Below are 27,809 nucleotides of genomic sequence, written 5' to 3'. Positions count from 1 at the left end.
CAGGGCCCTAAGCAAGTGGTGACACAGGTACCTGACTCCCATAGCGCGCCGGTGTCCCCATCTGCTTAGGACCCCGGCACTTGCCCCGCTGCCAATGCTGACCGCCGGCCCTGCAGCAGCCACTGGGGACACTGACAGAGGCTGCAGGGATGCGACTACATCACTACATCATCCAGAGATGCCGGGGACCTCCACCCTGCATCGTTGACCAGGTATGTGGAGCCTGTGACTCGAGTTTAAGTCGAGGGGGGTCTTTTTCAGCCAAAAAAAGAGGCTGAAAAACTCAGCTTATACTCGAGTATGTACGGTATATATATATTATATATATATATATATACATATATCAAGAAAAAAGAGGGGGAGAAGCCAGCGCTGCTTGTGGTCAGAACGTAATACATAAAGTGTGAAAACACACATTGGTTTCTATCTGTATTCAAAAATGAGACATTTAGCAAAAAATTGATCAATTGTTTGAGCTACCCCGCCACGTCAAGGCAGTCTCGTATGGGGAGTCCTACTCTACGTTTTTTATGTTCGCTGTGCCATTGCGGCCTCCTAAATGTATAAAAGCAAGACCTCATTACATGCACACTGTACCTCAAGCATTTCAGAATCGCTCCTATGGCACCAGAGAGGACAAGCGCAGATAAAGGCTAGCCAGGTCCATGCAGACATTTCAGGTCCAACCTCCACACTGCCTGACCAGCACCACAGATAAAGGACGATCCAGGCCCAGATACAGGTGCGTAATCAAATAAAGCCTAGGGCAGGGCAGGGCCGCTGTTAATGTGAACAGCAGCCTAGATCAATCACTAAGAAAACAGAAAGAATAGCGTACATGACCCAGCGCGCACGGGAGTGATGCAGATATGCTTCAGGTATGGATTGCATTTGATATGGTCTTGCTTTTAAAACATTTAGGAGGCCGCAATGGCACAGGAAATAATAAAAATGTAGAGTAGGACCCCCCATATGAGATTGCCTTGGCGTGGCGGGGTGGCTCAATATATTGATCAATATTTTGCTAAATGTCTCATTTTGAATGCAGTAAGATATGTGCATATGCACCTCATGTTATGCGTTCTGACCACTGGCAGTGCTGGCTCTTCTCTTTTTTTATTGCAAATTGGTTTTGTGGCTGACCACCACTGTTGCCGTGTACGCTGGGTCATGTTCGCCATCTTTTCTGTGTTTATTGTGATTGATCTAGGCTGCTGTGCACACTCACGGCAGCCCCGCCCTGCCCCAGGCTTTATTTATTTTTGCATCCATGTCTGAGCCTGCATTGCCCTTCATCTGTGTTTGCTGGTTGGGCAGTGTGTGGAGGTCAAACCTGAGATGTCTGTGTTCAGACCTGGTTGGCCTTTATCTGCACCTGCTCCATCTGGCTGCACGGGAGTGATGCAGATATGCTTCAGGTATGGATTGCATTTGATATGGTCTTGCTTTTAAAACATTTAGGAGGCCGCAATGGCACAGTGAATAAATAAAAATGTAGAGTAGGACCCCCCCCATATGAGATTGCCTTGGCGTGGCGGGGTGGCTCAATATATTGATCAATATTTTGCTAAATGTCTCATTTTGAATGCAGTAAGATATGTGCATATGCACCTCATGTTATGTGTTCTGACCACTGGCAGTGCTGGCTCTTCTCTTTTTTTTATTGCAAATTGGTTTTGTGGCTGACCACCACTGTTGCCGTGCACGCTGGGTCATGTTCGCCATCTTTTCTGTGTTTATTGTGATGGATCTAGGCTGCTGTGCACACTCACGGCAGCCCCGCCCTGCCCCAGGCTTTATTTATTTTTGCATCCCTGTCTGAGCCTGCATTGCCCTTCATCTGTGTTTGCTGGTTGGGCAGTGTGTGGAGGTCAAACCTGAGATGTCTGTGTTCAGACCTGGTTGGCCTTTATCTGCACCTGCTCCATCTGGCTGCACGGGAGTGATGCAGATATGCTTCAGGTATGGATTGCATTTGATATAGTCTTGCTTTTAAAACATTTAGGAGGCCGCAATGGCACAGTGAATAAATAAAAATGTAGAGTAGGACCCCCCATATGAGATTGCCTTGGCTTGGCGGGGTGGCTCAATATATTGATCAATATTTTGCTAAATGTCTCATTTTGAATGCAGTAAGATATGTGCATATGCATCTCATGTTATGCGTTCTGACCACTGGCAGTGCTGGCTCTTCTCTTTTTTTATTGCAAATTGGTTTTGTGGCTGACCACCACTGTTGACGTGCACGCTGGGTCATGTTCGCCATCTTTTCTGTGTTTAATGTGATTGATCTAGGCTGCTGTGCACACGCACGGCAGCCCCGCCCTGCCCCAGGCTTTATTTATTTTTGCATCCCTGTCTGAGCCTGCATTGCCCTTCATCTGTGTTTGCTGGTTGGGCAGTGTGTGGAGGTCAAACCTGAGATGTCTGTGTTCAGACCTGGTTGGCCTTTATCTGCACCTGCTCCATCTGGCTGCACGGGAGTGATGCAGATATGCTTCAGGTATGGATTGCATTTGATATGGTCTTGCTTTTAAAACATTTAGGAGGCCGCAATGGCACAGTGAATAAATAAAAATGTAGAGTAGGACCCCCCATATGAGATTGCCTTGGCTTGGTGGGGTGGCTCAATATATTGATCAATATTTTGCTAAATGTCTCATTTTGAATGCAGTAATATATGTGCATATGCACCTCATGTTATGCGTTCTGACCACTGGCAGTGCTGGCTCTTTTCTTTTTTTTTTATATATATATATATATTGTGAGGTATCTACCAGAGTCATATTTGAGGGTCGCTATGTGTGTCCCAGGATGCGCTCAGAAGTGTATTAGATCCACAGGAGTGCCTTGTAGTCACAGCAGTGTGCCTGTGACTCACAGGGTGGAATAAAAGTAAGTTTGAACCTGGTCAAGTTATTTTAACCAAGGAGTTTGTTCAGGAAGCCAGGTATGGGCTTTTATTTTTTAAATATGCAGGAAGGTAGTGGGGTCCAGTCCGTTTCCTCCAGCCCAGGTCTTATAATTGGCCTATGGCCACAGATTGAAGGAAGGAAAAAAAAGAAAATCCCTGAGCTGAGGTGGTGTCCAACTTCTTGACGGGAGATGCACAAAAGGCCTACCTGGACCTCAGTCGGGACGATGCCCTGGACTACGGGAAGCTGAGAGGTGAGATACTTGCCCGACTGGGGGTTAATACATATGTGCAGGCCCAACGGGTGTTCCAGTGGTCTTTTTCTGAGATTTGCCCTGCCCAATCTCAAGCCTATGACTTACTGCAACTGGTTAAAAAATGGCTACAGCCTGAGACTTTAACCCCAATCCAGATGGTAGAGAGGGTGGTGGTCGACCGGCTGGTGAGGGCCCTGCCAGCTGCCATACAGCGTTGGGTGGGGCAAGGGGACCTAGGCACTCTGGACTAGGTGGTAGGACTGGTTGAGCGGTATACAGCCACACAAGACTTTATACCAGACACTGCCCCACGTCGGCTGTCACGTAAGGCCCCGTCAGCTCATAAGCCTGGGAAAAATCCACCACCCTCCACCAAGGCCCATACTGAGGGGATATCTCGGAAGGAGAGTGTCAACCACCCCGTGTCCCCTAACATGGCCCCAAGGTTCCCTCGGGCCCCAGTTCTTAAATGTTGGGGATGCCAAGAGCCTGGACATGTGGTTGCTGTCTCCTAACAACCGAACCCATGGACTGCGGGTGTACCCGCAAGGTATCTATGTATGCCCAGCCAGTCTGCACTGCCACTACAGACCCTGCCGGTACCAAACCTCAGCGGTGCGAGGTACTCGTTAGTGGGTACCAGACGGACGCTCTCTTGGACTCCAGGAGTTTGGTGACCCTGGTACACGAGTCCCTGGTTGCCGGGGATAGACCTAATGGACAGAAGGTGGGGGTAGTGTGCATACATGGGGACCTCTGAGAGTACCCGACTGAGGAGGTCACGTTCTCCACCCCGTGTGGGGAGATAAAACAGGTGGTGGGAGTGGTAAAGACCCTTCCGTATAGGAAGAGACTTTCCCCTGTTCTGGTCACTCTGGGAGACTAGACTTAACCCTCTCAGGGTAAATAGTGTTCCGGGCGCAGAACCTGAAGATCCCGAGTCAGAGACTCATGCCGTAGGGGTCACCAACATAGGGACATAGTGTAACCCCGATAGGCTTCCCCTAGATGTATTGTCAGGAGAAGTTGAGGAGAATCCACCAATTCCTGAGTGGAGATATCACCTGGTAAGTTCAGGACTGCCCAGCTCCAGGACACCACTTTGACCCGGGCCAGGGAGTAATCATGGTGAATGGTGTGGCTCAACGACCAGGTTCAGAGAGAGAGTTTCCCCGGATGGAGATCAACCAGGAGTTACTGTACAGGATTGATAAAATCAGGGATGAGGTGGTAAAACAGCTGGTGGTGCCTCAATCCTATCATTGGAAGGTGCTCGACATGGCTCACTCTCACATGCTGGGAGGGCATTTGGGGGCCAAAAAGAAATTAGAGCGCATATTGCAGCAGTTTTTCTGGCCTGGTGTCTATATTGAGGTCAAAAGGTATTGCGACACATGTCCAGAGTGCCAACTAACCTCACCCACCACGAACTATAGGAGTCCACTGGTGCCTCTGCCCATTATAGAGGTACCTTTTGAGCGGATTGAGATGGATCTGGTAGGACCATTAGTAAAATCCTCCCGGGGCCAAAAGCACATATTAGTAGTCGTAGATTACGCCACCCGGTACCCAGAGGCGATTCCACTCCACCACACTTCAGCTAAACTAATAGCCTGTGAACTGTTCACCATGTTCTGTCGCCTAGGGCTACCCAAGGAAATCCTTACTGATCAAAGTACTCCATTTATGTCTAAGGTGACCAGGGGACTGTGTAAGCTGCTCCAATTTAAACAGCTACATATGTCAACGTACCATCCACAAACCGACTGGTTGGTGGAGAGGTTTAATAAGACCCTAAAAGCCATGCGAAAAAATGTAGTCACCAAGAATGGGAGGGATTAGGGCAGTAACATGTCCCATCTAATGTTCGCCATTCGTGAGGTACCGCAGGCGTCCACGGGGTTCTCCCCATTTGAGTTATTGTATGGCAGGCACCCAAGAGGACTGCTGGATGTAGCCAAAGAGATGTGGAAACAGGAGCCCACTCCACATAAGAGTGTCATCTGAGTATATGAAAAAATGCAGGATCGGATTGCAGTCTTGCGGCCCATAGTAAAGGAGCATCTGTTGGATGCCCAGGCCACTCAGAGCCGCACGTATAATAAAAGGGCCACGGTCAGGACCTTTAAAGAAGAAGAACGGGTGTTGCTATTAGTACCCACCCCAGAGAGTAAATACATGACCAAGTGTCAAGGGCCTTATGAGATACGGGGGAAAGTGGGGGAAGTGAATTATAAGGTGTACCAACCTGGGAAAAGGAAACCCGAGCAGCTTTACCATGTAAACCTGCTAAAGGCCTGGAAGGACCGAGGATTACAGAGGTTACAGAGGCGACTCCGGTCATATAAATGGGGTCCCTCTGGCTCTGGCCAAGGACATAACTGGGTGTGAAGTAAAAGTAAACAACATCCTCACAAAACAGCAGCTACGGGAGGCTCGAGCTTTGGTGCTGCAGAATACGGATGTATTCTCAGAGCTGCCGGGGTGAACCTCGGTGATACAGCATGAGATTGTCACCGAACCCCAGGTAAGGGTACGGATGAAACCATACTGAGTGCCAGAAGCCAGGAGGCAAGTGATAGCGGCTGAAGTGAAGCAAACACTTCAACTGGGAGTCATTGAAGAGTCCCGGAGTCAGTAGGCTAGCCCCATTGTGTTAATACCTAAACTGGACGGGTCGTTACGCTTCTGTAATGACTTCAGGAAGTTAAATGAGGTGTCAAAATTTGACTTCTACCCAATGCCTCAGGTGGACGAGCTAATTCAAAGACTGAGAAAGGCCCAGTACTTCACCACACTCGACTTCACCAAAGGGTACTGGCAGGTTTTCCGTACAGAATTGGCTAAAGAGAAGACTGCATTTATCATGCTAGAGGGTCTGTTTGACTATGTTGTCTCACCCTTTGGGTTACGTGGGGCTCCGGCCACATTCCAGAGGCTGATGGACATAGTGTTAGAATCGCATCGGCCTATTTAGATGACATAGTCATCTTTAGTACCAACTGGGAGACCCACCTGTCCCAGGTACAAGCCGTGTTAGAGCGGGGTTAACAACAAACCCAAAGAAATGTGTGATAAGGCTCACGGAAGCTCGGTCGTTGGGTTACGTGATCGGTCACGGGGTGATCAAACCTCAAGCTAACAAGATCGAGGCCATCTACAACTGGCCCAAGCCCTTAAGCACTAAACAGGTGAGGGCATTCCTTGGCATCATTGGTTACTACAGCCGGTTTATACCCAGTTTTGTGGGGGAATCAGCACCCCAAATGGACCTCTTAAAAGGTAAAAGGACAGTGATGGTCCGATGGAATCCTCAGGCGGAGAAAGCATTCCAGTCCCTGAAGTCGGCAATGTGTGGACAGCCGGTCCTCATCAGCCTCGACTTCAAGAAGACCTATATTGTACAAACCGAGACATCGGAGGTAGGTATTGGAGCGGTGCTGTCTAGAGTTGAGCGAAACGGGTCGGAAAATTTCAAAAGTCGCTGACTTTTGGCAAAGTCGGGTTTCATGAAACGAAAAAAAGGGGGTATAAATGGGCGTGCACGCCGACCACCATCTTACTTCTGCCAATCTTAGCATAGGGAGAGGTTGCTGCTGATTCTGTAGGGAGAGCGTTAGGCAGGGAAGAAGGAAAAAAAACTGCTTCTGCTGCTAGCGATTTTGCCTGTACAACACACCAGTCACTGTGTGCAGTGCAAGGGGAGGCTATATAGTGGTGTATCAGTGGTGTTGGTTGTTGGGATGCCTTCTAAGGCTTCCTGACATTCCTGCATTGCTGTTTACCCACTGCTCCGCAAACTGCTTTTTTAAAAGCAATCCCAATTTTTTTTTTTTTTTTTTTTGTCCTGCTGAGGTACTGAGCGTGCATTTTTCTCACCATACAGCGGTGTACGCTCCTCACACAGTACAGTGTAACGGCTGTTATCATAGCCACAGTGAAGCTATCAGTGTGTCACTCTGTGAGAATAAGTCGAGGACATGTTCCGTTCTTACAGACCTGCACTCTAGGGAGATTCCTATTCTGCCCAATTCTACATACACCTTGTAGTTTGTGATACACTAGCCAATTTCTGCCTGTGACAGCGCTCAGATATTCAGTGGGCCTCACACAATCCAAAAGTGTCCAGTGTCTGCAGAAATTCAAAATCTCCCTTATCCTCTAGTCACTTTGGTCACAGCTGTGCCATCGAGCCTGTGACAGCGCTCAGATATTCAGTGGGCCTCACACAATCCAAAAGTGTCCAGTGTCCACAAGTGTCTGCAAAAATTCAAAATCTCCCTTTTCCTCTAGTCACTTTGGTCACAGCTGTGCCATCGAGCCTGTGACAGCGCTCAGATATTCAGTGGGCCTCACACAATCCAAAAGTGTACAGTGTCCACTAGTGTGTGCAGAAATTCAAAATCTCCCCTGTCCTATTTTACATTACTATATTTTGTTGGATTTTGTCTACATTTCTACCAAAAATGAGGAAGGCTGGTGGAAGAGGCCGTGGAATTGGGCGGGGGTTGGCAGCTGGTAATGATGGTGTTGGTGGTGGATCTGATGGTAGTGGCAAGAGCAAAATAGGACCGAATGCAGGAGGTGTTGAGCCTGCGTCATCGTCTGGCTCCATAAGGCTTCGAAGGCTTAGTTTTCTAGGAGTTGGCAAACCGCTTTTAAAGCCAGAGCATCAGGAAAAAGTTTTGTCTTACATTGCTGACTCAGCCTCCAGCTCTATCGCCTCCTCTTCTTCAGTTGTAAAAAGTAAAAGCACTGAGTTGTCATTGGAGGCTCATGTTCATGAACCACACCTTTCCTTGTGTCCTTCACCCCAAACAAGATTGAAGGATGACGCAGGCCATACTACTGATTACTCCATGGAGCTGTTTTCACATACCATGCCTGGATTATCAAGTGAAATGGTGAATTACCCAGGCCAAGATGAATCTGACATGGAGTGCACTGATGCACAGCCGCTGATGGATGATTCTGCTGGTACATTCACTCAGAGCACTATATTGTCCTCGCAGTGTACAGAGCCAGATTCTGACCCTGCTGAGACTCTGGTGCCCCTTCCCGCACACTATACCACCATACACGGTGACACAGAGGAAGGTGCACATGACATAGAAGAGGAGGTGATGGATGACCCAGTTGTTGACCCAGATTGGCATCCATTGGGGGAAGAGGGTGCTGCTTCCAATAGCTCAGATGAGGAGCATCCACAGCAGACATCGACATCGCAACAGCTGTTATCTGGCTGACCCGGAGCACTCCAAAGACAGGTTCCAAACATCAAAAGAGTTGCTGGACAGCTTGTCCAGAGGGTCAAAAGATCACAGCGTGCTAGGCCGCAAAATGTCTGCCAAAGTAGGAAGAGTGCAGTGTGGCACTTTTTTGACCAAAATCCTCATGATCAGGCCAAGGTTATCTGTAAGAAGTGCGCAAAGACCTTTAGCCGAGGGAAAAATCTGAAAAATTTGAATACCAGTTGCATGCTTAGACATTTAACCAGCATGCACTTGCAAGCTTGGACACAACACCAAACCTCAAGTGCCACATGTGCAACTGATCACAACGAAGGTAGTCAGCAACGCTACATTGTTTCCCCCACTGTAAGCCCACCGGTTAGCACAGCAGCAAATGTTGAGGTGTCGTTGCAAGGCCACAGCAGTCAGGGAATCCCACTATTATATCAATGAAAGACTGATTCTAGGCCATCAGAAAGAACACCAACTACATCACCATCATCAACCCTCTCTCAGTCCGCCCTATCCACCGCTACTTCCACCATATGCAGCTCTCAAGTCCAGCTCACCCTCCCAGACACTATGAGTAGGTCAAGAAAGTACTCAGTCTCTCATCCGCGTACACTGGGTTTGAACGCCCACATTGTCAAACTAATCTCGTTTGAGATGATGCCCTTTCGGTTGGTGGAAAGCACAGCTTTCCGTGAACTCATGGCCTATGCAGTACCACGCTATGACCTACCCAGTCGCCACTTCTTCTCTCGCAAAGCCATCCCAGCCCTCCACCATCATGTGAAAGACCGCATTGTCCATGCACTCAAGCAGTCAGTGAGCGGAAAGGTGCACCTCACAACTGATGCATGGTCCAGTCGGCATGGCCAGGGCCGTTACGTGTCCATCACTGCGCACTGGGTTAATGTGGTGGATGCAGGGTCCACAGGGGACAGCGGTGGTGGGACAGTGCTGCCTAGCCCACGGTATAGGAAACAGTTGGCTGTAGGCGTTCAACCCTCCTCCTCCTCCTCCAGAAGCGAAAGCTCGTCCACAGAGCGCAGTCGTACGAGCACTCCATCTGCAGCTGCCACTGTTGCACACGATGTGTCCCCCTATCGAGCAGCTAGTGGAAAGCGTCAGCAGGCTGTGTTGGAGATGATGTGTTTGGGCGACAGACACACTGCCGAGGTGCTGGCCGAGTACTTGAAGCGACAAACTGAGTCATGGCTGGGCAGTGTACATCTTGAGGCAGGCAAGGTAGTTAGTGATAACGGCCGTAATTTTGTGGCAGCCATAGCCCTTTCAAAACTCAGCCACATACCTTGCTTGGCTCACACCTTGAACCTGGTGGTGCAGTGCTTCCTCAAAAATTATCCGGAGTTAACAGCCCTGCTCCAGAAGGTGCGAAGACTGTGCGCGCACATCCGCCGGTCGCCTGTACACTCCGTTCGTATGCAGAAGCTGCAGCGATTGCTCCACCTTCCCAACCACCGCCTCATTATCGACATTGCAACAAGGTGGAACTCCACCCTGCACATGGTGGAGCGGCTGTGCGAACAGAGGCAGGCCATAATGCATTTGTGGGAGGATACACGGCCAGGCACTTTGAGAGCAGACATGGAGTTGACAGGTGTGCAGTGGTCGAAGCTGAAAGACCTCTGTAAAGTCCTTCAGTATTTTGAGGAATGCACACGGCTGGTAAGCGCAGACTACGCCATCCTAAGCATGAGCATCCCACTTATCCGTCTGCTCATGCAAACTTTGACGCACCTTAAGGAGTAGGCGTCTGCAGCCAATGTTGACGAAGAGGGAATCCTTGATGACATTCAGCCATTGTCTGCTCAGGGACCTCTCCTGGACGAGGTGGAGGAAGAAGAGGAGGAGGAGGATGATTATGATGGGGATGATTACTTAGGGGAGGAGGATGCATCTCGTGGGGCAAGTGAAAATGTTGGCATGGCAAGGTCTGGTACAGGGTTTGTGCGTGACTGGAGGGATGTGGATTTGCCAGAAAGTGCTCCTCCAACCAGCACTCGCAGTGCATCATTGACACCGGGAACATTGGCCCACATGTCAGATTATGCCTTGCAGATCCTAAAAAGGGACCCCCGCATTGCCAAAATGATGAACGATGACGACTACTGGTTGGCCAGCATCCTGGATCCACGCTATAAAGGCAAATTCCAAAACATCATGCCACAGGAGAACCTTGACCTAATACTGGCTAATAAACAAGCAACTCTGGTAAATCGGTTGCTTGAGGCATTCCCAGCACACAGCAGCGGTGATGGTTCTCACACGAGCCGTACGGGCCGGGGGCAGCTTGGCAGAGGTGTTCGTGGTGCACACAGCAGAAGTGGCATTGGAGACAGGGGTTTCATGACAATGTTGTTGTCTGATTTTTCAAGTACCGCTCACACAACTGGTAATACTGCATCGATGGAAAGTGACAGGAGACTATGGTTACAAACTACTTTTCCTCCCATATCGATGTTCTCCCACACAGGTCATTCCCCTTTGACTATTGGGCCGCTAAACTGGACACCTGGCCTGAATTGGCACAATATGCCTTACAGGAGCTCGCTTGCCCAGCTGCAAGTGTGCTATCGGAAAGAGTCTTCAGTGCAGCTGGATCAATCCTGACAGAAAAAAGGACCCGTCTGTCAACCCAAAATATGGATGATCTAACCTTCATTAAAATGAACCACGCATGGGTTTCCAAGGATTTTGTCCCACCTTCCCCTGATGACACATAGGGTGACAGAAAAATGGCTTGCTTTGGTCCACCTCTTCCTGGGACTTGACCTATTTCACCTTTTGCATCAGCTGAACGTCCAACATCAACATATGCCACTTTCTAAAACTCCCTAACTGTGCTGCCTCCCCCCCCCCATGGCCGGGGTCACCACCTAGCGCACGACACCGTGCGAGTGCCGTTGCCCTGGACAGGTGGGTAGGCCGACTCTTGGGCGCGGGCACTGGCACAGGGTCCCTCATAGTGCAATCAAGTGTCTCTGACGGTGGTGGTGCACACCCGCCGTCAGACACACCGCCATACTATGAGGTCCCCAGTACCAGTACCGACGCCCACGAGTGCGCCCCCCTTGCTTGGGCAGGGACCCAGCATTTGCAATCTTTACCTCTCCCTGCTCCTCCGCTGTGTAGTCTGGGCCGTCAAATCCATACTGTGCCTGACACCGTTTGAGCCTGCCTCCTGATGTATAGACATATATTTTGAATGTGTACGCTATCCATACATGTTTTCTGGGGATACAGTACCCTTTCTCACCTTTGTGCAATCACGTGTAATCCATACTGGGCCTAACACCGTCTGAGCCTGCCTCCTTATGTATAGACATATATTTTGAATGTGTACACTATCCATACATGTTATCCGGGGATACGGTACCCCTTCTCACCTTTGTGCAATCACGTGTAATCCATACTGGGCCTGAGAACGGCTGGCGAGCTGTTAAGCAAGCTACAGCACCTGTGGTTTACACACGTAAGTTTTTCATTTTTTCAGGAATGACGGTTAGGCCTAATTCCGGAACTGCGGTTGACCTGCACTTACTGGGAAATCATCGTTCGCGGGTAATAATTTTAATCACAGATCCCCATCACTAACGTTGTTCAGTGGGTTATCTGCACCTGTAAGCGACAAACGCTGGCCTTTTCAGTGTAGCGCACATGCAGCCACGGACATGTAAGGGAATGACCCACCAGTTATAGGCCAATCTCATGTGCCAGAGCCTCATGTGTCCCTCTAGTAAGCCGGACTCGGACCGCGGGGCATGACGGAGTCTCGTTCGTTAACGGAATTAAGCTTGCAATGTGTGCATCTTTTCTGTAGCTTGCATGGTTGAGGTTTCCCAGGTGGAGTCGAATTAAACCATAGGCTCCACTCCTGGTGGTGCCCTTCTGGACATTCCTTTAAGGTTCAGCTTTGCAACCATACTGCCCACGTAAAACAAACACTTTGCCTTCATGATCGCTGTTTGGAGGGTCATGACTCGTGGGAATAACGCCGCCCAATCAGTTAACCTGCTAGAGAGATCCTTCGTTGCTCGCAAGCATGACATCACACTCCCTAGGAGGAAGGTAATGCCACTGTGGCGACCGTACTCCTGGGGGCGACACAAGTGCACTGATGCCCAGCCACTGCTCGATGAATCTGCTGGTACATTGACCCAGACCACTACATTCCCCTCACACGCTACACGGCCTGAATCTGACCCTGAGGAAACTCAGGTTACCCTTCCCATATACAGTTCCATCGTACACGGTGACAAAGAGGAAGCTGCAGATGAAAGTGCAGGTTCGGCCCACCCGCCATCAGACACACCACCGTACTATCAGGGGCCCTGTGCCAGTGCCGTCAACAACGAGTGGGCCCCCCTGCTTGCTCAGGATCACAGCACTTGCAAGGTTGAAATACTGTGCAGTGAGATGGAAGATGGGGACGACGAGGAGTCCAGACTAGTACAGGGATTCCCTAGCGACGAGACTTATTTCATTGTTTTCAATGTTGGGACAGCAATTTTTGGGGAGCACTATACTCTGGAGAATGATAGATGGGGCCCACCATACACTGGAACATTCCAAAGGTGGACATCAGACACTGGAGCAGCATTTACAGGGCCCATTATACACTAGAGCATTAGAAATGGGGCCCATTATGTTTGGAGCATTATTTGGGCCCATAAGACAGTGGAGCTTCATCCATGGGGACCAACATATACTGTAGCATTATGTGGAGCTCATCATATACTGTTTCAAACATTATATGGGACCAATGATTCTGTATGGAGAAATAGATGGGCCTCGTCATGAGATGTAAAAAGTGAGGTATTTTTCATTGTACTATACCGCTATTTCTCTGCCGTATCGGAGCATGATGAGTTGTGGTATGTGTTAAAGGGGCGCTCTTTCGCCCAGGGCACATGAAAACCTGGAGCCAGCCCTCCCCCCCACAACTTTAGCCAAATAACCCCCATTTTTCAGTGCGTAACTTGTATTATGAAGTTAATTAAGGTTGACAAGCTTAAGTAAGAAGAATTGATGCTTTTGGCATTCAAATGGGCACTCTAGGTGTGTTTCCTGTCCTCCTCTCACTGCCGACTTTTATTCCCCATTGACTTACATTGGGTTTCGTGTTTCGGGACGACCCCGACTTTTCCCTATAATCGGACGATCTTGCTCGACCCGACTTTTGGAAAAGTCGGGTTTCACGAAACGAAACTCGACCCTAAAAAACCAAAAGTCGCTCAACTCTAGTGCTGTCGCAAAAGGTCAACGGGGATGAGCATCCAGTCACCAACTTGAGCAGGAAACTGACCCCGGCAGAGAAAAATTATAGCGTAGTGGAGAAGGAGTGCTTGGCGATTAAATGGGCCTTGGAGTCCTTATGCTATTATTTGCTCGGGCGTCAGTTTCGTTTGGTAACGGACCCTTCCCCCCCTCGTCTGGATGAGAAATGCAAAAGAGAGGAATGCCCGAGTTACCAGATGGTTCCTTGTTGTGAACACTTTTGACCTGGCTTCTGAGTTTGGGCTCCCTCTGGTGGTTGCAGCGGGTAATGAAGTTGGTCTAGCTGACAGAGGTCAATCACCTGAAGAGGATGATTGGAGGTCAGGTGTTACAGACTAGGAAGATTTAAGTGAGCAACCTTCCCTAAATTGTTGCTGGTGATTTCGTTTCTTCCTGTGCACTTTGGAAGTCTGTTTGCCTCCTGCTTAGTCCTGCATCTTTCAGATAAGTCATTTGTCTGTTTTTGCCTTACTCTGATTTCTGCTTTGCTGTTAGTTCAGCCTTGTTCCCTGCGGGGTCCTGTGCTGGACCCCGTTCCATATGCTTCAGCTCTTGTCAGTTTGTTCAGTATTTCAAATCCCCTGGCATAGCAGTATCTTTTGCTTGCTTCCAGTTCACACCAGAATTCTGATCTAGGGGGGGGAGAGGTAGTGTGGCTCAGTATTTTTGCATATCAGACGTGTTGGATTTTTCTTAGGGTTTGCGTGATTGCAGACAATATTCTTTCCTGTCCTATTCTGTCTAGACAGTTTGGGCCCCATCATTTGCTTACTCTATTTTCTGCCTGTGTTTGTGCTTCATCTTGTCTCACCGGCAATATATATTTGGGGGCTGTCTATTCCTTTGGGGTTCTACTCTGGGGCAGTTTAGCTTTCCCCTTTCTTTCTTTAGGCTTAGTTAATACTTTGGCTGTGCCAAGGCGTCTAGGGCATCGTAGGTACACCCCACAGCTGTTTCTAGTTGTGTTATCAGTTCAGGGGTCTGCAATCTGCTTAGTTACCAACCTTTCTGGTTGCCTAGCCTAAGCCCCGGCTATCCTCCTCGGTTACCGAATCATAACAGTTCCTGTCCCTACAAAACTTCAGTTTTTCAGTGGAGCGTAGGGCAGGGAAATCACAGGGAAATGCGTATGCCCTGTCACAGTCCCCCTGTATGGTGACAAATGTTCAACCCCACAAGTTTGAACAGAGGGGGGGGGTATGTGAGACAACGACTGGAGTCATATGTGAGGGTTGCTATGTGTCCCGCATGATGCACTCAGAAGCATATTATATCCGCTGGAGTGCCTTGTGGTGACAGCAGTGTGCCTGTGACTCACAGGGTGGAATAAAAGTAAGTTTGAACCTGGTCAAGTTATTTTGACCAAGGAGTTTGTTCAGGAAACCCAGTATGGGCTTTTATTTTTTTAAACGGACTGCAGGAAGGTAATGGGGTCCGGTCCGTTTCCTCCAGCCCAGGTCTTATAAGTGGCCTATGGCCACAGATTGGAGGAAGGAAAATAAAACCCTGCAGAAAGAGTTTTGGGTGTGTCAGTTCTGGCTTGCAAATACACAGAACAGTGGTTTGCAGAGCGTTCCCTGTGTGATGCATTACAGGGCCAAGCTGAGCCAAAAGGTCTGGCACCCCTTGCATACTCTGGCAGCGTGGTCACTCACGGCAACTGGCCACGGACTGTTTTGTTGCTTCCCGCTGCGATCCAAAGGATACAGCGTGTTGTGCACTGTGTTAGGTTTTTTTGGACATTAACACATTTTTGTTGCTGAACTGGCTTGGGTCACTGCCTCATCACTGCACAGAGTAGACACCGCTGCTTTACAATATACTGTATATGAATGACTATACATGCGGCCACAGGAGAATCAGAGAATTAGATGATTTCATCATCGGTAAGCACTAAGCATGTAACCATCCCTATATTAGAAGGATTAAATTCCATACTTAAATCCGAAGATCTTTGTCAGGATTTTCTAAGCATTTTTTGGACACACATTGTGGTGTTTTGTCATCTCTCGAGTATTTGACCCCTTCATAACTACCTTATACCACGCCTATGAATTCATATCATTACGATTATTTGGCTGGGACGTGTATGCGATACATATTGTGACAAAGTCACTGGTAAAATACTGGAGGGTAGATATGTTTCATTACACTTAATGGCGTCAGTGATATAAAACCTGGAGTTTTTCCTCCAACACACTAAGTGTTGTGAGGTTTAAGCGAAGTTGCATAATGGGCTGGCTTTTATGTGGCCATCCATAGAGTGGGTGGGAGGATGTCCACCTTATCTTCACCTGTAGAGCTGGCACCGCCATGTGCTGATTGGACCTGTGTGATGTCACCGTCATGTTATCATTCACATGAGGGAGGAGTTACATGGTCTGGGACTTAAGTAGCAGGCCTCCAAAGGCAGCAAGGTTTCAATGTCTGGAGATGAACACTACAGAAAAGTGGCTTGTGTTTTTGTTTTTTCCTATGGTGTTCTTTCTGTAAACATTTTTATCTGTACTAGTTTCGCTTGCATGCAACTTAATGTTCTATATGTGGCTCTTGCTTGTATACAAGGTTCTACACAACAAATTATGTGGAAATATTTATACTTATAATGTTTTTACTATGTATGTTTGTTTTATTGACCCTACATTGGTTGGGTCAAGCTGTTCACAAGTCTGGACAGAAACTGTAAATCACAACTCACCATTGTCAAAAATATTCATGGGTATATCCTGAAACTCTCTATCATCACAAATCATAGACATGCTCTCACACCTTTCCTAGTTCTCAGACTGTGGTCATCGCAGGCTTCAATTAAGTACCTTTACTAGAGTCTCACCTACTGAAAACTTCTTAGCCCTGTGTGTTATAAATTTACACTGTAGTAGGTCGAGCTGTAATCATGGACTCTCCGCCCTTCCCACAATCTAGACTGGGACCACATGGCTTCTGGTGAGGTTTCCTCCATTGTAATGGGCAGTATCAAAGGTCTCTTTGTGGAAACAGGTATAGTTTAAAGCCTCATATGGGGTTAGGGGTACTGTGAGATATGGCATAGTATTAGAGGATATTAGGCTATGGGTGCATATTCAGCAGTTTTTAGGATGGTCTTTAGAGTCCATGTCTCAAAGTAGGATTTGGTGATGTTTTATCAGTTTATTGACCCAGTCCTCCTCTAGTACCTAATTGAGAGTTAGGGCAAGGGATGCAATTGCCATCAGCAAGGTCCAAAGGGGCAGGGTCATCGTCTTTTCTGCTGACTGCATTAGGGACCTTTTTCGATGGCTAGCGTTGATCCAAGAATCTGAGCCTTGGAGCTTGACAGTGTCATGATACCAGTGCTGGGTGACCGGCACTTCTGGGATTAATGTTTTGATCTCAGTGCAGACTCTTACCTGCACACCTGGGACCTATTATGGTGGCCTCTCATTGGTTCTGGGAAAGATTCTTATAGCCTCAGAAAGCTCCCATCCCCTGTCAGTTATACTTTCGCCCTTGGCATTGTGTGGTGACCCCTGAGGGTGTTTGTGCGGTGTTCTGGTTGCTTGATTCTCTGTGTACAACTCGTTCTGTTCTCTGGATATTGCTTTGGATTCTGCTTGGTACCTTCGATGTCTGTTTGGTTTTGACTTCTGCTTTGCCCTGACTTTCCGTTCTGCCTCATCCCTGGTACTTTACGGATATCTCTGTGTATGACCTCCATTTTTCCTGACTCTGAGTATTTCTGTATAGTGTCCTGCCATCTCTGAAAGCAGGATGCTAAGCCCCGCCCCCTTGCAGTCACATGACCGTAGGTCCTGTGACGGCTTGCTAAACTTCAGCATCCACAGGTCCTGTATATCTGTACTTTCTGGCTGTACCTGACCCCGGGCCCCCCTACAGTGCAGGTGAGTCCCTGCTCAGTGGAGGCTGCACGCCGGCGCTGACAGGATCCTGACAGACAGAAGTGGCCGTGGACAGTATTACTTGAAATGTATCAATGTATCTAGGTTCCAGTGGCCTCCTCATAAGTCTCTTGACCACGACCCAGTCTCCTGGTGCCAGTGTGTGTGTGCAGCTTATACAGTTGGGGTCTGAGATGGAGAAAAGAACATGGTTATGAATAACAGTCAAATGTTTGTTCAACTCCAAGACATATTCAGTGAGGGAACTATAGGATGCTTGCATCTGCTGAAGGAAATATAACCCTGTCTTAGGGACACTACCAAACAGTATTTCATATGGGGACAGCATCAATTTACCCCTTGGGGCAGTCCTCATTGAATACAATGCAATGGGCAAGCAATCTGCCAGAACGAGTGAGTTTTTTCCATGTGTGTCTGGATTTTTAACTTCAAAGTACTGTACCATTAATGCATTCCTTCTGCCCATTGCTTTGAGTCTAGGGAACATGGAAATCCTTTTCTATCCCAAAAGTGGCCATAATTTGTTTCATTAATTCTCCTGTAAAGTGAGTACTTCTGTCACTTTCTATGGTTTAGGATACCCCATATCTACAAACCACCTCACTGATCATTTTTTTTTTTTCCTTTTGTTTAACACCTGGCCATAATTGCCTCTGCCTATTGTGTAGTTAACCTTTGAGCAGAACACAAGTTCCAGGGTTTAACCTACAGTCTGTGCCAATAAAGTGTGCAAAGCAGGAATGGATCTCTAAGGCATAATGACGGCTAGGTATCCTCAATTGAGGCTAAGTGCTTTATATCATTTTCAAAAGGCAGTAGAATACACATAGTTCAACAGTGACTGTGAGGAAAATGGGCATTTTGGAGATGAATTTCCCCACAAATAGACTATAGACTACTGGATGCCTGTATCCTGGCTTTACATATAGAGGACATCCTACATAGGATTAGGAGTAAAAGTACTGAAAGCAGTAGATGAGGATGATGATGATGACAGAGAAAACAACTTGTGGATGCCAAATGTCTACCAGAATAGTCGGCTGTGCAAAGTATTTTGGAGATTTTTGGGGATTTTAATATTGCTAAAAAAGGAGCATATTCCATTATATTCCGATAATATATCCTTATTCGCTAACAGGCATATTATGTTAAGGAAGTTGAACACAGTTACATATCAGCTTTTTCAAAATTTCTTCTGCATTTTCAAGCACAATACTAGAAATGTAATGACCACAGTGATTAATCACTTCCAGCTCTGTCTCTCTCCTTTTCTCTCTCTATAGTCGGCCATACATATTAGATGGCTGCTGGCTGAACACTACTATATCTACGGTTTTGGCAAATGGTCTAATGTGTATGGTCAGGAGAGATGTTGATCGGGCTTGCCTGATTTCGTACTGCCGATTGCATTGTTCTCCCAGAGATAAGACGATACACACTGTTCCTTTCTCATACAGATCTGGGGAGCACTCAGTAGAAATAACACTTCTTTGTACAAGAGGGTGAAATGGCCATCATCCCAATGTTCATTCGACGTATCTAATGTGTATGGTCATCTTATTGATTTACAGTAAACGACTTCCGATCCATAAATCTTTAAAGCCTTTATTCCCAGGCAGACGTGTTAGGCGTTGGGATTCTCCCACTGCGAGGGATGATGCCCAGCACAGACGTTGGTCCAACGGCTTGCTCAGGCTCATGGTGTATGTTTGGTTACTGCTGACTCTCCAGCCAAGTCTATGGTAACCAGTGGTATGCTGGTGTTGCCATGTGCTCCGAAGTCTAAGTCTAGAGATCACCTTACTGAGGATGTCCGTGATGTGGCGTCTGCTCATTGGTGGTCGGATGTATGCTGCACTGGTGAAGTGGCGGCTCCGGAAGGGCTGCGGGCGATGTCTCGGCCAACTGGGTGTGAGTGTTTGGGGAGGAGCCTATACATAAAAGGCTTCCAGCGGTGCCTGCGGGCGCATTAGTATCATTTAAGATTGTGTGTGTGTGTGTGTGTGTGTGTGTGTGTGTGTGTGTGTGTGTGTGTGGATACGCTACCACTCTGTTTGCACGTGTGTGCCGCTCTTTTTCCATAGACGTTGTTTCTAGGCAGGTAATGTAGGGAGGTAAACCCCCACTTGGCATAGCATCTGTTTCCATCTTGTGTGCAGTTAGCACAGCTGAGTTACAGAGCAAGACCAACCCTTAGCCTAGAATTCCCAAGGTGAGAGATAGGGTTCCACACCTAGCGTCATATTTGCTACTATCCTTATGTTTAACAAGGTTTAGTACCTTGCTTTCTTTCTGCAGTTCCACTCTTTGCAGTAACTGAGCTGGGAACTCGAAGTTCTATTCACATTGTGTGGTCATTAACACAGTGCATTTAAAGTGATCGCTCGCTGACTTGTTTCGCCATTGTACTCTGGCAGCAGTCTACATCTCTGCAAGGTTGCGATTGCACCTTATCATTTATTTTATTCAGTGCAATCCACCAACCTTTACAAGATGACTCTAAACAATGTGCATTGTGTGATTGTTCTGTGCACATAAGCTTCCGTTGCTCCATGTGTAATAATGTGCAGGTACTGGTGATGTCGACACGGATCAGAGACAGACCAAGAGCTAAAGGGTTTATTTACAGGGGATAAACTCTCCACGCAGGGAGCTGCAGTGGGGGAAAAAGTAACAGAGTAAACGATAATACGGTAGTTAGGATATGGTAGACAATTAAACAGTAAAGCAGGGCTGTAAGGGTTAAACAGGAGATTCAGGTAACTTATCAGTCCAGGGGAAATCTTGATTGAAGGGTCTCACTATCCCACGTTGCCTCCATCCACAGCGGTGCTTGCATTCTCTGTGGTCTCTCTCTCTCTCACGAAAGGAAACCAGGACTGCCAGGTTAAATTTCAGCAGTCTCTACTCAGGGTGAAGCTGGAAGCAGGGAGACGCTGCTGAACGGAGTCTCTCCTGCTCTGAGTCTCTGTATGTTAGGCTGACAGACACTCAGCAGTAATGATGCTATACACACTGGGCAGTCTACTTGCCACAATCAGGGGTTTCAGCTTGCCACTGCAGTCTGTGCGATCGGGTCACTGTCTCTGCACTGTCAGGGGGAAAGTCTCCTCTGATCATGGAGGCTCCCGAGTCTACGTATTCAACTACAGCTCTCACTATTGCTCGTATCTCAGCCTCAGTCTTAGTGCTCTGTTGGGGAGTTCTCTCTCTCTCTTGGAGTGCGGTGCTGCAGCCTGCTTTCTCTCCGGCGCACTCTCCCCTGTCTCTGGCGCGCTCTGCCTTCGAGCCCTCTGCCTGCACACCTTCCGGTCCACTCCCCCTTCCTGTTCCTCTCTGCCCCTAGCAGTCACAAGGTCCGGTACATCCAGGGCAGAAAGTCTTCCCCCCCCCCCCCCCGGCAACCCTGCTGTCTGGCTAAGTGGTTCCGGATAAGGAGCAGAGAAGGTAACCTCCTTTGGGCTCTTCTTACTCTTCACCCCCTTACACATGTTCACACTGCATAATGTGTTGCCAAGAACAATAACTGTGAAGCCTACGTAAAAATCATTTCACTTTGTGAACAAGCGTGAGCAGTTGTTGGTGATTTATGTGTTGATAGAAGCCAGAATTCTTTTCTGATTTGTGTCTGAGCGACTCGATACAAATCAACCACGATTTTTCTTTTTGAACAAGTATTTTATCATCATCACTTTCTCACACTGGAATAGCAAACTGGACAGCAACGTAAGCAATGTGACCAATGCCCTCCTCCTTCTCCTTGTGATTGTCTTTCTTTTTTTCTTTCCACTTCAGACGTCTTTTGCCTCCTGCTGTTCACTTGGTTTGTGTGATGTAACGTCCACAACAAATGACCTCAACATCCAAATACTGCCGTCAAAGTGATGCATCATCCGTGCTGATGTTCCCCCGGCAGTCGGTGGCTGACCATGATGATTGGGCACTGAGGAGGTAACATTAGGCCCCTCTGTAACCAATGGTTGGTGGTTGACAGAGGTCATGGACAGACTGACTATCGATAGAACAATGACGTTCCTTGTTCTTGTTTCTTCTTTCTCTTTGTCTCCACTCCCTTTAAAACTTGCAGTTATTCCATCAAAATAAGGCTTTTGCCTTTTCAGTATCTGTTCATCTAATCTCCAAATAAGTATCGTTAACTCAGATAACGATGTACCGCCACATGATACACTCCCACTAGAAACTTATAACGGAGCAACCAATATTATACTGCAAGTATTGTCAGTAAATCGGCCTTCATCCATTGAGGAGAAGGAAGACGTTCTACACCATCTCTTCAGAAGTAGTAGGTAAGAGATCGCTCTTCTACTAATTTTCACTATTAATGGGATTCCTTGCAGATACAGCACATCTGTCGATGGGTTCTGTTTGGTAATGTAGCAGGCTCAAAGTGAACGGTCACAAGAGAGCGCTGAGGTAGCGGTCATGGGAAGTAAATGCAAAAAGAGTCCACTGCAGCTCCAGCCGGGTACCTCAAACGGAGGAAGGGGATGCAATAGGATAACAAACCAAGGTCACAATGGAGCGCAGAGGACAAAGGTTGGAGATGGCAATTTCAATCCAGGATTATTTCATGTTCCACAACGCATTTCAACGGTAGAACATCGTCTTCATCAGGTTGCCACCTGATGGTCCTGTGCACTCCGTTGTGACCATGGTTTGTTATACTATTTCTGTTTGGTAATGTAGCACAGCGTTATCAATGTTAACAAGGCAGAGCTGCAATACCACAAACAATCTGTTGACAAATGAGGCACTGTTTCAGAAAGACAGCAGATTTTTTTGTTATTGGAAACAACCCCTTTAAGTATTACAATTTCAGGAAGTAAAGATATTAGGAGGACCTAGAAGTGAGTATATAACTACCCATAACTATCTGCCTCTTGCAGCTAAATAAACGTTCTGCAAAATTAGAAGATTTTTTTTTCCAGAACACAAAATGGGAGTATTTTTAATTAAAGAATAAAAAAACACACCAATGGGTAATTTGTCATTTCATTTTGCTAGATTTGGACAAATAAAAGGCAACTATAATGTTACAAATTGTTGATAAGTAAATATTTTATGTAAATGTCTACATGTAAATGTAAATTTATTGTTATGCCAGGCTCTTCAAAATTGCAAAAAGTTACCTAGAAGGAAGTTTGTACTCCGTGTTTTTGGCAACATTATAAAGGTATAGGGCAGAAAATGACAAATTTTACTGAATAGAAACTGCAGCCAAATTATTTTAATTCTATTCAAAGGGAAGTGCCCCAAAATGTACATACTTAGGGTATGTGCACACGTTGCGGATTGCTGTGCGGACTTTTCTGCATGGAATCTGCATCTCTTGGCAGAATCCTCAGGTCAAAATCCGCACTTTTTTTATGCAGATTTCCTGCGAATTTATTGCGGATTTTGCGTGGTTTTGGCATGTGTTTTTACACCTGCAGATTTCTATAATGGAATGGGTGTAAAAACTCTGCGGAATCTGCAAAGAATTGACATGCTGCAGAAATTGAACTGCTGCAGATTCCGTGCGGAATTTTCCGCTGCATGTGCACAGCCAATTTTTTTCACATAGGTTATCATTGTACTGTAAATCACTTGCGCATCTGCAGCAGATCCGCAGCAGCAAACCCGCTGCATATCCGCAACAAATCCTCAACGTGTTCTCATGCCCTAATATATATATTATGTTAGCCCACATATGAAAATTGATATATATATATATATATATATATATATATATATATATATATATATATATATATATATATATATATATATATATGTAGTATACATATAATGCTGTAAGCGTCACTCTGTCCGAAGCCTGTATAGACTGCGCAAGAGCGACGCACCTGCGCAGTCTGGCTCCAGACAGAAGAAGGCATCCAGCGGTATAGGGAGTGTGTATGGTGCCAGAGATCGCAGTATGGTTAGACGCTGAATGCATACCCCGATCTCCAGTGCCATACTTACATACTAACCTGACAAGGAGGAGTGTTGCCGCGGCGCTTCTCCCCAGAGACCGGGGCAGGAGTGCGCGTCAGAATCGCACTTGCGCATAGCGCTATCCGGCGCCATTTTACTGAAGACACATTTGCAGTGTGTCTTCAGCAATATGGTGCCGGACGACGCGGTATGGGCATGCACATGCTCCGGTGCCACACTCCTCCCCCGGCCTCTGGCATAACGGGACAGCGCTGGAGCAAAGGAAAGAAAGGTGAGTATAAATGGGTTTTTTTTGTATGTGTGCAGTTCGGTAGGGGTGAGAGGGACCATACATATCAGGATAGGGGGGAGAGAGGTAGCATGCATACCAGAATAGGGGGTGAGAGGACCATGTACATCAGGATTGGGGGTGAGAGGACCATGCATATCAGGATAGGGGGGTGAAGGGTAGCATGTATACCAGGATAAGGGGGTGAGAGCACCATGCATACCAGGATAGGGGGAGAGAGGACCATGCATACCAGGATAGGAGAGTGAAAGGATCATGCATACCAGGATAAGGGGGTGAGAGGTAGCATGCATACCAGGATAGGGGGTGAGGAGACCATGCATATCAGGATTGGAGTGAGAGGACCATGCATATCAGGATTGGGGGTGAGGGGAACATGCATATCAGGATAGGGGGGTGAAAGGACCATGCATACCAGGATAGGGGTGAGGGAACCATGCATATCAGGATTGGGGGGTGAGGGGACCATGCATACCAGGATAGGAGGGTGAGAGGACCATGCATATCTGGATAGGGGGTGAGGAGTACCATGCTTACCAGGATAGGGGGGTGAAAGGACCATGCATACCAGGATAAAGGGTGAGAGGACCATGTATACCAGGATAGAGGGTGAGGGAACCATGCATATCAGGATAGCTGGGTGAGGGGTAGCATGCATACCAGGATAGGGAGGTGAAAAGGACCATGCATACCAGGATAGGGAGTTGAGGGGTAGCATGCATACCAGGATGGGGGGTGAGAGGACCATGCATACCAGGATAGGGGGATGAGAGGACCATGCATACCAGGATAGGGGGGGTGAGGGGACAATGCATTCCAGGATAGAGGGTGAGAGGACCATGTATTCCAGGATAGGGGGGGTGAGAGGACCATGCATAACAGGATAGGGGAGTGAGGGGTACCATGCATACCAGGATTGGTGATGAGGGGACTATGCATACCAGAATTGAGAGGTAAGGGTTGCCATGTATACCAAGATTAGGGATAAGGGGACCATGCATATCAGGAATGGGAGGTGAGGGGGTACTATACATCCTAAGATAGGGATGAAGGGGGACTATGCATACCAGGATTGTAGGAGTGAGGGGACTATGCATACTAGGATTGGGGGGTGAGGGGACCATGCATTCCAGGATTGGGGGGTGAGGGGACCATGCATACGAGGATTGGGGGGTGAGGATACCATGCATTAGAGGATTTGGGGGTGAGGGGACATGCATCCCAGGATTGAGGGGTGAGGGGTCCATGCATACCAGGATTGTGGGGTGAGGGGACCATACATACCAGAATAGGGATGAGGGGGTACCATGCATACCAGGATTGGGGGGTGAGAGGGTACCATGCATACCGGGAATGTGGGGTGAGGGGTCCATGCATACCAGGATGGGGGGTGAGGGGACCATGCATACCAGGATTGGGGGGTGAGGGGACCATGCATATCAGGAAAGGGATGAGAGGGTGCCATACATACCAGGATTGTGGGGTGAGGGAACCATGCATACCAGGATGAGGAATGGGGTGCTATGCATACCAGGATTGGGGGGAGAGGGGACCATGCATACCAGCATAGGGGTGAGGGGGCCATGCATACCATTGTAGATGGAATCAGTGATGTAAAACTCAGAGATTTTCCTCTAGCACACTAAGTGTCATGAGGCGTTAACAGCTAATCTGTATAGTGTAGAGTGGGTGGGAGTATATCCACCTTATCCCCAACCCAGGGTGTGGTCTGGGACATAAGTATCTGGCCTCCAGAGGCAATAGGTGCTCAGTATCTGGAGAAGAAACACTTCAGAGAAGTGGTTGTGCTGGAACCAACTTGAACCATGTGTGTTCTGCTATCTGTCCTCAGAAAAACTGTGCTTTGTGCTACCATTTTGTTCTGTGTTACTGTTTTGCCAGAGGGCTCTATTTGTTTTACTACACCTTGATTTATGCTGCCTATAATAAACCAATGAAAGTTCTTAAATAGACAGTGTTAGCATGTACAACCAAGTGAGATAATTTACCACAGGTGGTGTTTGAAGTGCGGGTAATGCTCCCAGCAAACACGTGTGATGACTACAAGGGTTACTGCATTTCCTGGATGAAGAAGGCTACAAGCCAGAGTACGACATTAGGCAAAATGGAGAACCTGATCAAACATTTGGTACAAGTGCAGCATCAACAGCACAAACAGCATCAGCAGCAACAGCAATTACAGCAGCAACCAGACCAGTAAGCTCATTACACAGCAAATGCAAGAGCAGCACCATCAGCAGATTGACTTGTTCACAGAGGCGGTTTGTGGAAGGCCGGCAGCTCCTCCCCCAAATCCGGGTGACAACAAATACGTCCGGAAGGTGGTCAGATGAGAGATGGAAAAAATGACCCCAGGTGATGATGTGGAAGCATTTCTGACTGTGTTTGAGCATGTAGCAGAGCCCCCTATCTAACTGCCCAAAAGGCTTATTATGATTTGGCATTACAGGATGCACAGAAGTATGCCAAATTAAAAACTGAAATTTTAGCAAGCGAGAGAATAACTATGTCAGTCAGAGCACAAAGGGTTCACCACTGGGTGTATTATGGGTATAGACCGCCTCGATCCCAAATGTTTGACTTACTGCATCTTATGCAAAAATGGTTGCCTCCGGAATCCTCCACTCCAGCCCAGATGGCTGAGCAGGTTGTCATATACAAATTCGTTGACTCCCTTCCTAGGCCATTGCAGACCTGGGTTGCCCAGAGAGATCCCCAGAATGCGGATGAACTGGTGGGCCTAGTGGAATAGTACCACATGGTTGGGAGGTCCTAAGAAAGCCAGGTGCATCCCCATACTGGGGTACTCAGTGGGAACCTAAGTCCTAAAAGAGGAGTAGTAGTGCCACCACTGTGGGGGGTCCTAGGTCTCAAGGGGTCACTGAGGGGTTCTCAAGGGCCATGGGTAAAGACTTGCTATGCTGGAGACGTCCGGGACATATAGTCACCTGTTATCCTTTGTCCTCTGAAGAGATGGACTGCAGCCTAGGGGGGGCACTGCTCGTGCTATGCCTGTAGTGTGGACTATCAGTCCCCACATGTATTATGTTTACAACAGCTTGGTTGATGATGCGTAGGAGGAGAGACAAGACAATGTCCAGTCCATGTGCTGGAACAGGTTTAATCAAGATAAGGGGGATGAACCTTAGCCAGTGGGTGAGGGGAAATACAATAGACTGGTGACCTCCTTCCCCACCCCTGGGACTTGACATGCCCCTCTTGAGGCTGGATTTAAAATCCCATGACACATGTGCTGGCTCACTCTAAGGGCCCCGTCACACATAGCGACTCATTAGCGATTCCGACAACAATATGAACTTGTCAGGATCGCTGATGTGTCGCTACATGATCGCTGGTGAGTTGCCAAACAGGCAGCTTCACCAGCGATCAGCACCAGCGACGACGAGCACTCGCGCTGCTGTGTACCTTAGGTACCAGCGCGCTAGTACAGGGAGCTGGTAACCAAGGTAAACATCGGGTTTCTAAGCGCCGTGCGGCACTTAGAGACCCACTGTTTACCTTGGCTACCAGCTCCCTGCACCAGCGCGCTGGTATCTAAGGTACACAGAAGGTTTCTAAGCGCCGCGCGGAGCTTAGAAACCCGCTGTTTACCTTGGATATGAGCTGGGAGCTCGCTGATCGCTGCTCTCCCGCCTGCCACACGCAGCGATGCGTGCTGGCCAGCGGGAGACCAACGATCCAAAAAAAGTCTAGGGCATTCCAGCACAATCGGTGATACCCGGCAGAGGAGCCGGTCGCTGATACCTGTCACACACAGCGATCTCGCTGGTGAGATCGCTGTTGCGTTACAAAACCTGTGACTCAGCAGCAATCTCGCTAGCGAGATCGCTGTGTGTGATGGGGGCTTAAGGCCCCCGTCTCACATAGCGACGCACCAGCGATCCCGACAATGATATGACCTTGTCAGGATCGCTG

At 47.9% G+C, this 27,809-nt stretch overlaps 1 protein-coding gene across 1 annotated transcript in view; it reads left to right on the top strand.

Annotated features, from left to right (window-relative positions):
- The first annotated feature begins 2,377 nt into the window (after nt 1-2,377).
- LOC141084902 (formyl peptide receptor 2-like) overlaps nt 2,378-27,809 on the top strand; it is a 79,916-nt gene continuing 54,484 nt past the window's right edge. The window contains exon 1 of the mRNA XM_073569854.1: nt 2,378-2,503. The gene's annotated coding sequence lies outside the window, so the exon portion shown is untranslated. The remainder of the gene's footprint in view (nt 2,504-27,809) is intronic.

This window comes from Dendrobates tinctorius, unplaced genomic scaffold, assembly GCF_039654945.1.
Source record: "Dendrobates tinctorius isolate UK_male_01 unplaced genomic scaffold, ASM3965494v1 ptg000028l, whole genome shotgun sequence".
Lineage (NCBI taxonomy): Eukaryota > Metazoa > Chordata > Amphibia > Anura > Dendrobatidae > Dendrobates > Dendrobates tinctorius.
This window is presented reverse-complemented; position numbering and strand designations above follow the sequence as displayed.